Genomic DNA, 14,908 nt, shown 5'->3' with positions numbered 1-14,908 from the left:
TTTTTAATAAAAAAAAATTGTATTTACTTAGAAGCATTCAGAATGTCAACAAAATAGCTGCAACTTTTTATTTTTTTGCAATTACAGAGTGGTATTCAGTTAACAGAACAACAATTATTTGTATAAGCTGCATCAGAGACAACTCAAGATGAAAAAACTACCATCTCCATATATAACTACTTGTGCTGTGCACCAAAAAGAACCTGCTTTAAACTTCCATGCCAATTTACAACCCATACTGTACCAGGCAAGGTTAGTGGCTATTGAAAATACCACCAGGACAGGGCTATCTAAAGACACATTCGGTAGTGTGTTAACTATACAAAAAAAGACACTGTACAGTTTAAAAACAAATCTTACACAGCCTTACATTTCAATTTTTTTTTTCTTTAAAAGGAGTGAGCTGTGTACAGGGGGGTTAAATGCTTTATAGACAAGAAAAAGGAAACCGAGCTAGAACCAACTTATTCATCATCATCATCTTCTTCCTCCTCCTCATCCTCTTCATCTTCTTCCTCCTCCTCATCCTCTTCATCTTCCACATCTTCCTCCTCTTCCTTCTTTTTCTTGCTCTTTTCAGCCTTGACAACTCCATTGTTTGCTGCATCAGGCTTCCCTTTAGCTCGGGATGCGGCAATGTCCTTTTCATACTTTTCCTTCAGCTTAGCAGCCTTCTTCTCACAAGGCTGCTTGTCATCACAGCAGTGTTATCCCACATCTCTCCCAGTTTCTTTGCAACACCACCAATGGACAGGCCAGGATGTTCACCTTTGATTTTTGGACGATACTCAGAACAAAACAAGAAAAAGGCCAGAGGAGGCCTCTTGGGTGCATTGGGATCCTTGAACTTCTTTTTTGTTTCCCCTTTAGGAGGGATATAAGTTTTCATTTCTCTTTCATGATGGGCCTTGTTCGCCCTTGCCATGTCTTCAAATTTTCCTTTCTCTTTAGCGGACATGGTCCTTCCACCTCTCTGAGCACTTCTTAGAAAACTCTGAGAAGCTGAGGGACGCATCCATCCGGGTGCTTCTTCTTGCTCCTCCCGGCAAGTTTGCACAAAGAATGCATATGAGGACATTTTGCCTCTCGGCTTCTTAGGATCTCCTTTGCCCACGTTTAATTGTTTTTCTTCAAAAGTGAGAGCGACTCGATGAGATCACGGTCCCGGAAAACCGGGGTTTCTGCTTGCGCAGAGGGGCGAGAGCAGCCAGGGTTTAAGTTCTCAGCCACATACGGTTGCATCACACTTTAGGTCTCTGGAGAGGCAGGCTTTTCTGCAAATTATTGTTCGAATCCTCCTCTTCCATCTTTGCAGAGAAACACTGGGGTATTTCTGTCACTTTGTCTCTCCGTGAATCCTTTCTGGGACGAGACATCAAGACTCTGAGCTTCATTCCTGTCCCTATTTTAATATGTGGTTATTCTAGCCTAATTTCCATATATGACATGTGTTCAACCTAGTCACCCCTCCACTGATCTTTTTGTTGTCTCCTGGTTTGGTCTTTTACAAGTGAAAGTGAAAGTGGCTCAGTTGTGTCCGACTCTTTGCGACCCCATGGACTCTACAGTCCATGGAATTCTCCAGGCCAGAATACTGGAGTGGGTAGCCTTTCCCTTCTCCAGGGGATCTTCCCAACCCAGGGATCAAACCCAGGTCTCCCGCATTGCAGGTAGATTCTTTATCAGCTAAGCCACTAGGGAAGCCCAGGAATACTGGAGTGGGTAGCCTGTGTCTTCTCCACTGGATCTTCCCGACCCAGGGATTGAGCTCCAGTCTCCTGTATTGCAGGCGGATTCTTTACCAACGGAGCTATCAGGGAACAAAATGTCATATAATTGGAATCATGTGGTGTGTAGCCCTTTCGATTGGTTTCTTTCACTTCAGTTCAGTTCAGTTCAGTTGCTCAGTCATGTCCGACTCTTTGCGACCCCGTGAATCACTTAGTAATATGCATTTAAGATTCCGCCATTATTTTTCATGGCTTGACCATTTCTTTTTAGCATGGAATAAAGATCCATTTTATGAATCTTGGTTGCTTCCAAGTTTTGGTAATTGTGAATAAAGCTGCCATAAACAGCCATATGCAGGTTTTTGTCAACTATACACATTATCCTGATAGGAAAATAAATTTAAAAATCACTACTCACTTAAAGCTGAAAAATTATGCAAAATATAAAGTTATATTAATTCACTGGGCTATGTGCTCAGTCGTGTCTGACTCTGCGACCCCATGGATTGTAGCCCACTAGGTTCTTCTGTCCATGGAATTTCCCAGGTAAGAATACTGGAGTGGGTAGCCATTTCCTTCTCCAGGGCATCCTCCCAATCCAGAGATTGAATCCATGTCTCCTGAATTGTAGGCAGATTCTTTATCATCAGAGCTACCTAGGACAGTAGCACTATTTAAAAGGGGACTATTGAACAGACAAATAAAATAGAAAAAAATTCATTATTCTTTTACTAAATAAATAACATCTACTAGAATAGCCTAAGGGAAAGTGTTAGTTGCTCACTAATGTCCACCTCTTTGAGACCCCATGGACTATAGCCCACCAGGCTCCTCTGTCTATGGAATTCTCCAGGCAAGAATATTGGAGTGGGTGCTGTGCCCTCCTTCAGGGCATCTTCCCGACCCAGGGATCGAACCCACATCTCATGTCTCCTGCACTGGGTAGGCAGGTTCTTTACCACTAGCACCACCTGGGAATCTCAAGAATCACCTAATGTAGGCACAATTTGAAAGCTAGGACTAAAAATTATGGACTATTTGTGTAGACTGAGACACATTTGTACAGAATACACAAAACTGCATTAGAAAAATCTAAGGCCAGAAAAGCCATTCTGCTTCAGGTTCCTACCAAAGTTAGTGCAAAATCAATTCAATTTGACATTTATTGGGATCTACTATTTGCAAGGCCCTGTGATAGGTGGTAGAGCAGATTTAAAATGGTGAAGATATGAGTTCTACTTTAAAGGACCTAATAGGCCGGTAGATAAGATAAGACATCTATGCAATTAACCATAACATTATATAGATGTGCTAAGAAATATGGTGGAAATAAAAACAGACAGTGTGGGGTCACAAAGATAGGAAGATTCATTCCAGCTGATAAAGTAGAGGAAGATTTAATTAAAGAAATGACTTTGGAACTGGGACTGGAAGAATGGGTAGGATTTAGACCGAAAGCAGTGGAATGGCTGGGAGGATGGGTGGTAAGAGGGCTGTTTCAAACAGACGCAAAGGTGGTCAAAGAAAGAAACTGCCAGAAGTGTGACCGTGTTTGGGGAATCAGTCATATTCTGGTTTGGTTGAAGCGGAAAACTTAAGAAGGCAGTAAACACACTCTATACTGGTGGGATTGAGTTGAATTCCTTTTAAATCTTTAATGCTGAAATAAACATATTCGTCCTAAGAAATTATGTGATGCCAAAAACAGGCTATTAGCAAAAAGAGAAAATAGGACATAATCAAGAAATATTTGTTTTAACTTATTTTCAATTGCTTTTAATTTAAAAATTAATCAGAAGACTTGAACACTGGGGTTCATAAAATCTATGTAATTATACGCAACTTATGGATTTGAGAATTCATGTTCATTTATCTGGGAAAGGAGCTTCATCTGATTCTCCTAAGGGTGCTTTACCCCTAAAAATGCTAAAAATCATTGCTTTTGAGGAAGTGGGTTAGTTTTAAGTAAAACTAAATTTTTATGACTTTTTTCCTACCAAATGATACAACTTGCATTTAGTTTGTCACGCTCTATTAGAATCATTTTGCTTCAGCTCTAAAGGTTAGCACTCTCTCTATTCCTCTTTGTCTCGTTTTTCTACTTCTCTTTTTTGAAGGGAAAAAATAAAATACACATTAGAGAGATCTAAAAACACAGAGTTGTATGAAGAGAAAGTTAACACCCTGTACAACCCTTTGCACTCATCCCTCCCACAACTAGGAGTGTATCTGCACGTAGATTTTTAACTCTCACATCATACAGATTTATGTCTATGTTGCATGAGTGTACATGTATGTGTGTGAGAAAGAGAGAAAGAGAGACAGAGAGAAGCAGAGAGGTGTTTTCTTTTTCTAAAATGAAAATGGTACAAACTCTATACATCTTTAATTCTGAAACAATGTGCCATGGACATCTTTCTGGGTTAGTACACATAAATTTAATTCAATTCTTTTAAATAGCTATAAAACATTCCATTGCAGAAATGTACCACAGTTTATTTGGCTATTTTCTAATTGATAAGCATTCATGTTGCTTATGGTTTTGAGTATTTAAACTGATGTTACATAAACATCTTTATAAATATATCATTATATGTAAATGTTTTCATTGTATAGGATTAAAAAATAACATGTGATAGGAATGTTAATAAAAGAATAAACATTGTCACGTAACTTTTTAAGAAGTTTTAGCAAGTCATATCCCCACTTGCAGTATGAGCAAATGCCCACTTTGGTATACCTTTGTCCAGGGATAATATTCAAAATATTTACCAAAGCACAAGGCAGAAACATTTAAGAACATTCAGGTGACATGCATTAACCTTCTATTTACTGCTTATTGAAGATATAAGGGTCTGATCAGTCAGAGAAGGTGGGATGAGAGTTCTGGGCAAGGAAGGGAGCTCAAGGTAGCAAATATTTATGACCTGAAAGATTAGTAATACAGAGTCATATTGAACTTACCAGATAAACATCAGCCCTGCCATTGCTAGAACTGGGTATTACCAGGCTTTAAAATAAATTTTTTGCTAGAATTTCAGAAAACAGTATCTCATTGGGATGTTAACTTTATGTTTCCTCAAGTTTTAATTTAGAAAAACAACTTTTGGATGTCACTTTATGTTTGCTTATCCATTACTTGTTTAAATTTTTGTCTATCTTTATTTGTGTTATTTACCTTTTAATTATCAGTTTGAAGGAGCTGTTTGTCTTTCAAGTGTTTACAAATATATAGTCTCTGGGCTTATTCTTCATCTTTATATTTAAGGTAACTTTAGCTGTACAAATGTTTTAATATTAATATAAAATATACTTTTAATCTAAATGCCATTAAATTTATGTTTATTTATTGAAGTTATAGATTTAAACCTAAGTACTGTAATATTTTTGGTATATTTTTCTTAGCTCTTTGGTTTTTGTAATTTTCCCCCATTTTCATTTTCAACTGGTTGTTGATATAAGAAAAGCATATTTTGGGTATTTGTTTCATATCCATCCACTTAACCAAATTCTTTGGGTATTTCTAACAGTATTTAATTGTAAACCTTATTTTTAAAAAAATTGTTATATGATGAAATCATGTAAGAAAAACTTTTCTCTCCATTATATATGTCATATATTATAGTTCCTTGACATTATTAATACATTAGTCTCTAAAATAATTTTAAATAATAATAAAAGCAGGCATATGTGCCTTGTTTCAAATTTTAGTGTCAACGACTTGTCTTCTTTATGAATAATTGAGTTTTATCGGGTTTTAGCCCACCAGGCTCCAGGAGATCTTCCCGATCCTGGGACTGAACCCCGGTCTCCTGCACTGCAGGCAGATTCTTTACCATATGAGCTACCAGGGAAGCCCATTTTTCACTTGTTAAACATGAGTTCCTTTTGTTCATCTGTTTCTATCATATTTCAATTTTCTAAGGCACTTTCTACTTATATCTTGACATTTTTTTTTCATTTCTGAAAAAAAAAGCATCTTTAAGTTCTCCTACCTCCTTGACTATTTGTCAGTTTATACGAATTGCTTCTTCTCCTTTTTCTGAATTTAAAATGTTAGCCATCCTTAGAACCAATATTTGGTTTTCTCATCTGATACATTCTTTTTCTGAGAAGGCAGCTTTTCATTAAGTATGGTTTCAACTGACAGCTACATGCCAACTGTCACGGACTGAATGTTTTTGTTCCCGCCCCGCCCCCAAATTCAAATGTTGAAATCTCAGTCCTTGATATGATGATATTTAGAGAAGGGTGATTAGGTCATGAGAGAAGAAGCCTCACTGATGGGATCGGCACCTTATATGAACAGACAGCATTTCTTCCTCCTTTCTCTGTTTTCCACCTCGTAAGGGCACATCAAGAAGGTGACCATCTGAAAACCAGGGAGAGGGATCTCACCAGACTCGTAAGGGCACATCAAGAAGGTGACCATCTGAAAACCAGGGAGAGGGATCTCACCAGACTCTTCTGCTGGCACCGTGCTCCTGGACTTCCTACAGCCTCCTGAACTATGAGAAAAAGAAATGTTTGCTTTCTAAGCTTCCCAATCTACTCTAATTTGTCACAGTAGCCTGAGTGGACCAAGACACCAGTAGTTTCTACAGCTAAAACCTGACTCTGAATTCTCTTTCTCACCTCTAGATTTTTTTTTTTTAATTTAAGTATAATTGATTTGCAATGTAGTATTAGTTCCTGGTACACAGCAAACTGATTCAGTTATACATACACTCTATATATATTACATATGTGCGTGCGTGCTAAGTCACTTCAGTGGTGTCCGAGTATTTGTGACTGTGTGGACTATAGCCTGCCAAGCTTCTCTGTCCATGGGATTCTCCAGGCAAGAATACTGGAGTGGGTTTCCAAGTCCTCTTCCAACCCAGGGATGGATCCTGCATCGGTAGGTAGGTTACTTACCACTAGCACCTCCTGGGAAACCATATAGTATATATACATGTGCATATATATATTTTTTCCTTACAGTCCATTACAGAATACTGAATACAGTTCCCCATGCTATACAGGAGGACCTTGTTGTTTAAACATACTAGTTTATATCTCTTATTCAAAACTAAGAACAAAAATTTACTCGTCCCCGACCTCCCTTGCCCTTTGATAGCCGTAGTTTGTTTTCTGCGTCAGTGAGTCTGTTCTGTTTCATAAGATGCTCACTTGTGTCATATTTTAGATATAAATGATATCATACGGATTTTTCTTTCTCTTTCCGACTTACTTCTCTTAGTGTGACAATCTCTAGGTCAATTTACACTGCTGCAAATGTGGCTTTATTTCATTCTTTTAATGACTGCACCGTGTTCCTTTGAATATACATACCACAACTTCTTCATCCATTCACTCATCAGTGGACACTTAGATCGTTTCCATGTCTTGGATATTATAAATAGTGCTGCTATGAACACTGGGGTGCTTGTATCTTTTTGAAATATAGTTTTCTGACTTCCCTGGTGGCTCAGTGATAAAGAATCCACCTGCCAATGCAGGAGACGTGGGTTTGATCCTTGGGTCAGGAAGATCCCCTGGAGGAGGAAATGGCAAGCCACTCTAGTATTCTTGCCTGGGAAATCCCATGGACAGAGGAGCCTGGCGGGCTATACTCCATGGGGTCACAAAAGAGCTGGGCACGACTTAGTGACTAAACAACAACAACAACTGAATATGTACCCAGAGTGGAATTGCTGGATCATAAGCAAACTCTATTTTCAGTTTTGTAAGGATCCTCCATACTCTTCTTCATAGTGACTGTATGAATTCACATTCCCATCAACAGTGTAGGAAGCTTCCCTTTTTACCCTCTTCAGCATTTTCTTTTTGTGGACTTTTAATGATGATCATTTTGACACATGTGAGGTGTTACCTCATTTTACTTTTAATTTGCATTTCTCTAATAATTAGCAATATTGAACGGCTTTTCACGTACCAATTGGCCATCTATATGTATTCTTTGGAGAAATGTCTTTTTAGGTCTTCTAAAGAGGTCCTTTAGCCCATTTTTTGGACTGGTTTTTGTTGCTGTTGTTATTGAGCTGCATGAGGTGTTTGATATTTTGGAAATTAAGCCCCTGTCAGTCACATGATTTGCAAATATTTTCTCCAAATCTGTAAGTTGTCTTTTTGTTTTATTGATGGTTTCCTTTGCTGTACAAAAGCTTATGAGTTTGATTAGGTTCACTTGCTTATTTTTGCTTTTATTTCTATTGCTTTGGAAGACTGACTTGGGAAAATATTGGTATGATTTATGTCGGAGATCACCCCTAGACTTTTATTACCAGCTTTTTAACCTGATAACTTAATCTGGATGCTTCATTACTGTTCAAGCTCAACATTTTTAAACCTGAATTATCTTTGAACAAACCTTCTTCTTTCTATGTCTCTTAATAGTTAATGACAGCATCATGTACTAATCCATTCCATCTGGAAGTTATGTTCAATTACCTTTCTTATCCCCTCAACTTTAATAAGTTCTAACATTCCGTCAACTCTGCTTAAAAATATCTCTCAAACTCTTCTCCATCTTTCCATCCATGACACAACAATTTTATTCTGCTTTCCTGGCTGGACCTTCTAACATCATTCAACTTTAATTCATTCTCAGAATTGTTGCCAAAGTTTTGCTAAGTCACAAAACACTTTTCTTCCTCTGTTTAAAAACCTCTAGTAGGTCTTATAAACCTTCAGAATAAAATTTAAATTTTAAGCATTGTACACAATGCCTTTCATATTCTGGAACCAAACCCTCATCTTAAGCATGTCTTAAGCTGCTGGCTACGATTTCTCACTATAAGGGATTGCTCACTGTTTCACGGGTTCAAGATTTCTCCCATACAGACTTGATCTTTTTCACCTCGTGCTAAATCTCTGTGCAACCTGCCCTGCACAGTCATGGCTTCTCTGCACACCTCTATACTTCATATCCTTTCTCAGAAACCAGCCTGTCCTGTTCTGCTCTCACAACCAAAGTCTGTTCTCCCCTCGTGTGGGAACTCCTGAGCCACGAGTTTGTGACTTTACAGCTTTGTATCCACACACAGCACTCAGTACGGCAGGACTTTAATGACACTTATGGGTGGAAGGACAAAAGGAAGGAAGTCAGGAAGGAATCAAGGAAGACCTACTAAAGATTTTATTTGAATGGATGTATTTTATAACCAACTATCCCTAAAAACAGAGATAAATCAAAAAAAAAAATGTTGAGGTGCTTAAGAAGGATACACTAAACAAAGCTGATTTTTAATATACAAAACTTGTAGGGCAGAATTGAGTAGCTGAGAGAAGAAAATGAATAATTATGCTGTATGTCAGCAAAGTTATCTGCGGTGAAAAGTGGTTCAGAGAGCAAAAAAAATAAATGAAAAAGCTGAAGGAGAACATGAAAAATGAGCACAGGGCTTTATGCTTTGTAAACACTTTATTGCATTTAAAGTATAAAACAAAACATAAAGAACAGATAGCCTGTACAAGTGGATTTTGGTAAAGAGCAGAGGATTTTCTCATATAGTTCTACTTATGGCAGTACTACCTTGCACTTTGAGACATGTTTTAAATTTTAGCAAGTGTTAATACATGCTATTCATTTGTCATGTATCAGGACATATATATTTACACTATCACATTTTAGCTAAGATAGCTAAGTTTTGGAGAAGTCAATGGCACCCCACTCCAGTACTCTTGCCTGGAAAATCCTATGGATGGAGGAGCCTGGTAGGCTGCAGTCATGGGGTCGCTAAGAGTCAGATACGACTGAGTGACTTCACTTTCACTTTTCACTTTCATGCATTGGAGAAGGAAATGGCAACCCACTCCAGTGGTCTTGCCTGGAGAATCCCAGGGAGGGGGAAGCCTGGTGGGCTGCCATCTCTGGGGTCGCACAGAGTCGGACACGACTGAAGCGACTTAGCAGCAGCAGCAGCTAAGTTTAGATTACGGTGGGTAATCTCACCTACCATCTTAGCAGCAGTCTCAGTGTGGGCTTCCCTGGTGGCTCAGATGGTACAGAATCTTCCTGCAATGCAGGAGACCCAGGTTTGATCCCTGGGTGGGGACAATCCCCAGAGAAAGATATGGCAACCCACTCCAGTATTCTTGCCTGGAGAACTCCGTGGACAGAGGGCAGAGATTACAGTAGCAATTTACATGAAGGTGGTTGGGTCCCTGCCTTAGCTCGACTCACCATCTGTGGGTTTATTCTCCTCAATGTGTATCTTCAGCCTCTTAACCCACATGGACTGGGTGTCCACACACACACTAGGCATGCTCTAGACAAGAGAGCAGGGTCACAGGACAAAGTCAGCTAAGATTACTGTAGTGACGCACTTGAAATTCCATAGGAACCAGATATTTTCTCCAAGTTTTCAGTGAAAGGCAGAAAATAGACCCTGAGTACCAGAAAGCCCATTTCTATAACATTAAGTCACAGCTAGCCAAGGCAAACAGCCATTGCTATTGAACCCTGATTGACAGGCATGACCTAGGACACGTATTGTGCCCTACTTGCAACTATCTTGTTATAAGATTGACAAGTGACTTCATCTCTCCATTACTCAGTTTCATCATTCATAAACAGGAGACAATAATATCTACCTCATAGGCTATTCTTGTGAAGATTAAACGTAAAGCTCCGAGAAATACACTAAGCGTTAGATAAGTGTCAGCTGTGGTGGGAATTATCATTATTATTTAAGGAAGTAGAATGCATGTCAATAGATTAAAAAAAGGCAGAAAATTTGAAATTTTAAAAACAAAAATGAATTGCTATTTAATTATAACACTGTACTGCTTATGTTCATCCAGCCAGCCAGCTGGACGAAGCACAAGCTGGAATCAAGATTGCCAGGAGAAGTATCAATAACTTCAGATATGCAGATGACACTACCCTTATGGCAGAGAGTGAAGAAGAACTAAAGAGCCTCTTGATGAAAGTGAAAGAGGAGAGTGAAAAAGCTGGCTTAAAGCTCAACATTCAGAAAACTCCGGGAGCTGGTGATGGACAGGGAGGCCTGGTGTGCTGTGGTTCATGGGGTCTCAAAGGGTCAGACACGACTGAGCGACTGAACTGAACTGAACTGAACTGCTTATGTTCATTATGGAGGTGGCTATAGTGGCACCCCGCCCTACATTTGCAGTGAGAAATAATGGCTGCATTAGAGCTAAAGTATTTACATGAGCAAGATCCATTATAGGCCTGCAATTTCCTCTAGTTTCAAGCTTTGGAAGTCTGTACAGGTCTTTTCTGTGACTATTTTATAATGTTACAATAAATTCTCCAAACTTTCAACTAATGTTTCACATGGAAAAGGATAACTGACTGAGAGAAATTTAGAAAATAATGACTAAAGAATATTTAAATTACCTGAGTATTTACTTAATATTTAAGGGGCTTAAATTAATATTTAAATTACCCTTAATATTTAAGGGGCTTATATTTCCCTTCCTTCTTTGTGAAATCTAAGTCTCTCTGGACCGTAAGGAACCTGTCCATTTAGCAGGCTTGGCCTAAACAATGGAACTCCCACAGTCATTTTCCTGCTCCTTATAAGGTACACAAGCTCACACACATGTGAGTGTGTGCACACACACATGCACACAAGTCATTATTAATTTTCTGTGCAGAAGAGGGTACTGATGAATTTCTGATGTTTAATTAGTCTCTATTGAAACAATGGCTTATTACATTATTACATCATAAATAGGCTGAGTAAAACCTGAAAAAAGTAGAGAATGGTGGAGTATCTAAATCTGCAGGAAAGAACTCAGAAGCAATCTCAAGAAGGAAGATTAACAACTTAAAGACAAAATAATGTAAAATTTCAAACAAAATAATCGCTCAACTTGCTACAGGACCACAGTAGAGGCTGTCAACCTGACACTCAGTTATAACACTGGGGGGTGACCAGGGAGACTGGCCCTGAGGCTGGTCCCTAAAACTACAGTCAGAGTACAAGAGTAATGCACGAGATGGGGAGGGGCCTTCCACTAGCTGACAGCAATGCACTGGGCTTGCAAAGAACTTTCACATCCCTTCTCTCCTTTGGATCTCAAGTCAACAATGTGTACCAGTTAGGAGAGACCCCCCTTTTTCTACGTTTATAGCCCAAGAACGGAGGCCAGCAAGGGGCATGGCCTGTGTGCTGTCCCACGACCCATCCGCTTTAATGTCAGGTCCTGGAGAGTTAGACCCTGATTTACCTAGTGTGTTAGGCAAGCCCCATTCAAAATTCACAGCAATCACCATCATTACCATTATTTTACCATACTAGGAACTATGCTGAGTTGTCCATGTTCTAGAATGTCGTTCTCTGACAATGTTATAGGCTTAAAAGTAAGTTTATCCATGTTAGAGTAGAGGACACTTCCTAGGAGTATTCCTTAATCCCAAGGCACAGCTTCTTTGTATTATATGGTAGATAAAACATAAAAGAATTTGACCTATAAAAGTTACCATCTGTTTAGAAACACTTGGGTTTCCTAAATGCCATAATAAACATTTAAATTTTTAAAAAATCAGGGAGCTTCCCTGGTGATCCAGTGGTTAAGAATCTCTCTTGCAATGCAGGGGACGCTGGTTTGACCCCTGGTGGAGGAAGATCCCACATGCTTCAGAGCAACTAAACCCATGTGCCCCAACTACTGAGCCCATGCTAGACTGCCTATGAGCCGCGACTACTGAGCCTAGGTGCTGCAACTCCTGAAGCCCGGGCACCTAAAGCCTGTGCTCTGCAATAAGAGAGAAGCCACCCCAGTGAGAAGCCTCTGCTTCATACAACCAGAGAAACCCCGCATGCAGCAACGAAGACCCAACACAGCCAAAAAATAAAAGTAATTTCAAAAAATCAGGAGAGCAGCTATTATGATTTCAGGATTTTTGTCTATCAGAACACATTGCTTTCCATTATAGAGTGTTAGATATAGAAGACCATTCAAATGGTGTCGAACACTGAGTAGGCAGTTCTTCAGTTTGCTGTGTGACCACTATCTCGAATCTCAAGAAGGTATAGTTGGCCTGAAAGACCGCCAGGTTCAGCAGCTGAGTTATGAGATTTCGTCATCTTTCAACCTGGAAGAATTTCACACTTCAGTGGATGCTGTGCAGCTGGAATCAGAGGATGAAGGTGACTCGATGGAAAAGTCCAATTTTCTGCAAGTTCAGGAGATGGACTGAAAGGATCTATTTAGTTCATGATTTATAACAGGGATGAAGCTGGGTCAATGCAGTTGCAAGGATATATAATTCCATACTCATACCACTATTAATAGACAGGGCACAGTTTGTTTAGATCATAGTGGACTAAGAAGGATACGATCATGATAAATAGCCAACTGAATGAAGTAAACTTCAGAAAAAAATGTGGAGCAGACTGGACCGGGTGGCTGAAGTAGGCAATTTTTTAAGACCTCATTCGTGCACAGGTCGGGTGGTAAAGGAATAAATAGCCTAAGAAGCATTACTCCTCAACTGGTCTATAGGAGGCTGAGATATATATTATTTTATAATGAATCACGGCAGCAGTAGAAGTGATCTCAAAGATCACCCAATCCAATCTCTTCATCTTGTAAATGAGGAAGCCTGGCTCTTTGGAATTGGAAACTCATGGAAGTCTTAAAATCTGTGATAGGCAGAGGAAGGATGAGATGCTAGATTTCAAGCTCCTGGTCCAGCCTTCTGCCTTCCGTCATCCTGATCTATCCCCACACAGGGCTCAGAGCCCTCATGATCAGACATGGCCACAGAGCAAGGGGAATACAGATGTGTCCCTTAGGAAAACTGTGAGTCCTCTGGTTGCAGTACAGACACAAGATCCAGTTACAGTGCAGACTGAGCGACAGGAAGGGAAAGGGAAAGTGAAAGTCGCTCAGTTGTGTCTGACTTTGAGACACCATGGACTGTCCGTGGAATTCTCTAGGCCATAATACTGGAGTGGGCAACCTTTCCCTTCTCCAGGGAATCTTCCCACCCAGCGATCGAACCCAGGTCTCCCACATTGCAAGCGGATTCTTTACCAGCTGAACCACAAGGGAAGCCCAAGAGTACTGGAGTGGGTGAGCTTTTTCCCTCTCCAGAGGATCTTCCCGACCCAGGACCCAAACCGGGGTCTCCTGCATCACAGGCAGATTCTTTACCAGCTGAGCTATTGGGGGAAGCACAAATACAGGATGGCTCCCCTTTATCGGCAGCTCAGAGAGGCGGGGACTTTCAGAGAAATGAGGGAGCTTCTTCCTGGACCTAATGAAAGCTGGGCATAGCAGGGGTTAACAACAGAGGCACGTGGAAGCCCCCGTCCCAATCCCTAGTGCTATTTGTATGGAGAAGAATGATTGTTTTTGGTGTTGGTGATATAAAAAACTTTATCCAGTAAGATTCACTTTGGAGACAGGTTACTTTCCTTTTGACCAGTATTTTCTAGTAAAGTATTGGCCCCGTTTCTCTGCGCCTGTGAGATCTGGGGTACAATTCTGGAGGACGATGCACCGCTGCCGTGAACTTCCAATCTCAAGAAAGGTGATTGTGAGGAAATCTGAGGCTGCCACATCTTAGTGGTTTCTTTTTCCCGTTGTGTATAAATTCTTTGGGTTTCGACACTGGTTTCCTCCCAAGGCGTTTGGGAAGCTCACTTACAGATCTTTGTAATACTGCTGCGGTTGTGAGCGGGGGGTGCATCGGCTCGTTGCTGGTTCTTTATCTATAATGAGTGACTTCACAGGTTACACAGATTGACAGTAGGGCCCATGATCCATATTTTGTAAAGGGCAGAACAGCAGCCCAGATAGGTAGGAGACACAGGGGTCCACAAATCAGTATCAGGGCTCCAGACAGAAGTTCGCTCCTGTTACTGCTTGTGAGATTCTTTATTTACCTGCCTTTCCTCTCTAAAACCCATGTCAAGTACAACTCACACATAAAAGCCTTCACCAGGAATGCTCTGCGACAGAAAAGAATGTTCGGGCTTTACAACCTGAATGTGGGTTAAGGAAACTGCCAAGACAAAGTGAGCTTGCAGAACAGCTGCGGGGACTGGAACCAAACTATCAGTTTTCATAATCAAGTAAGAATGACACCCACGTCTTTACCCAAGCTTGCTCTTCAGTGCGGGGATATTGAAAAACGGGATGCATTTACAAAACCCACAGCCTCTGAAACAATCACTGAATTACGGCACCAGGAC

The 14,908-nt window shown here is 40.2% G+C and overlaps 1 protein-coding gene and 1 pseudogene across 5 annotated transcripts in view; both read right to left on the bottom strand.

Moving 5' to 3' along the window:
• Positions 1-14,908, bottom strand: part of PACRG (parkin coregulated) — a 531,317-nt gene that overhangs the window by 319,893 nt on the left and 196,516 nt on the right. The gene's annotated exons all lie outside the window — the stretch shown is intronic.
• On the bottom strand, positions 367-1,258 carry LOC147366454 (high mobility group protein B1 pseudogene; annotated as a pseudogene). Its single transcript, XR_015133427.1, has one exon. The product of XR_015133427.1 is annotated as a high mobility group protein B1 pseudogene (transcript).

This window comes from Bos grunniens, chromosome 9 (genome assembly GCF_055505025.1).
Source record: "Bos grunniens cultivar Pamir isolate PY7600 chromosome 9, Bosgru_T2T1.0, whole genome shotgun sequence".
Classification (NCBI taxonomy): Eukaryota; Metazoa; Chordata; class Mammalia; order Artiodactyla; family Bovidae; genus Bos; species Bos grunniens.
The sequence above is the reverse complement of the archived record's forward strand: the minus strand, read 5'-3'. Positions and strand labels throughout refer to the sequence as shown.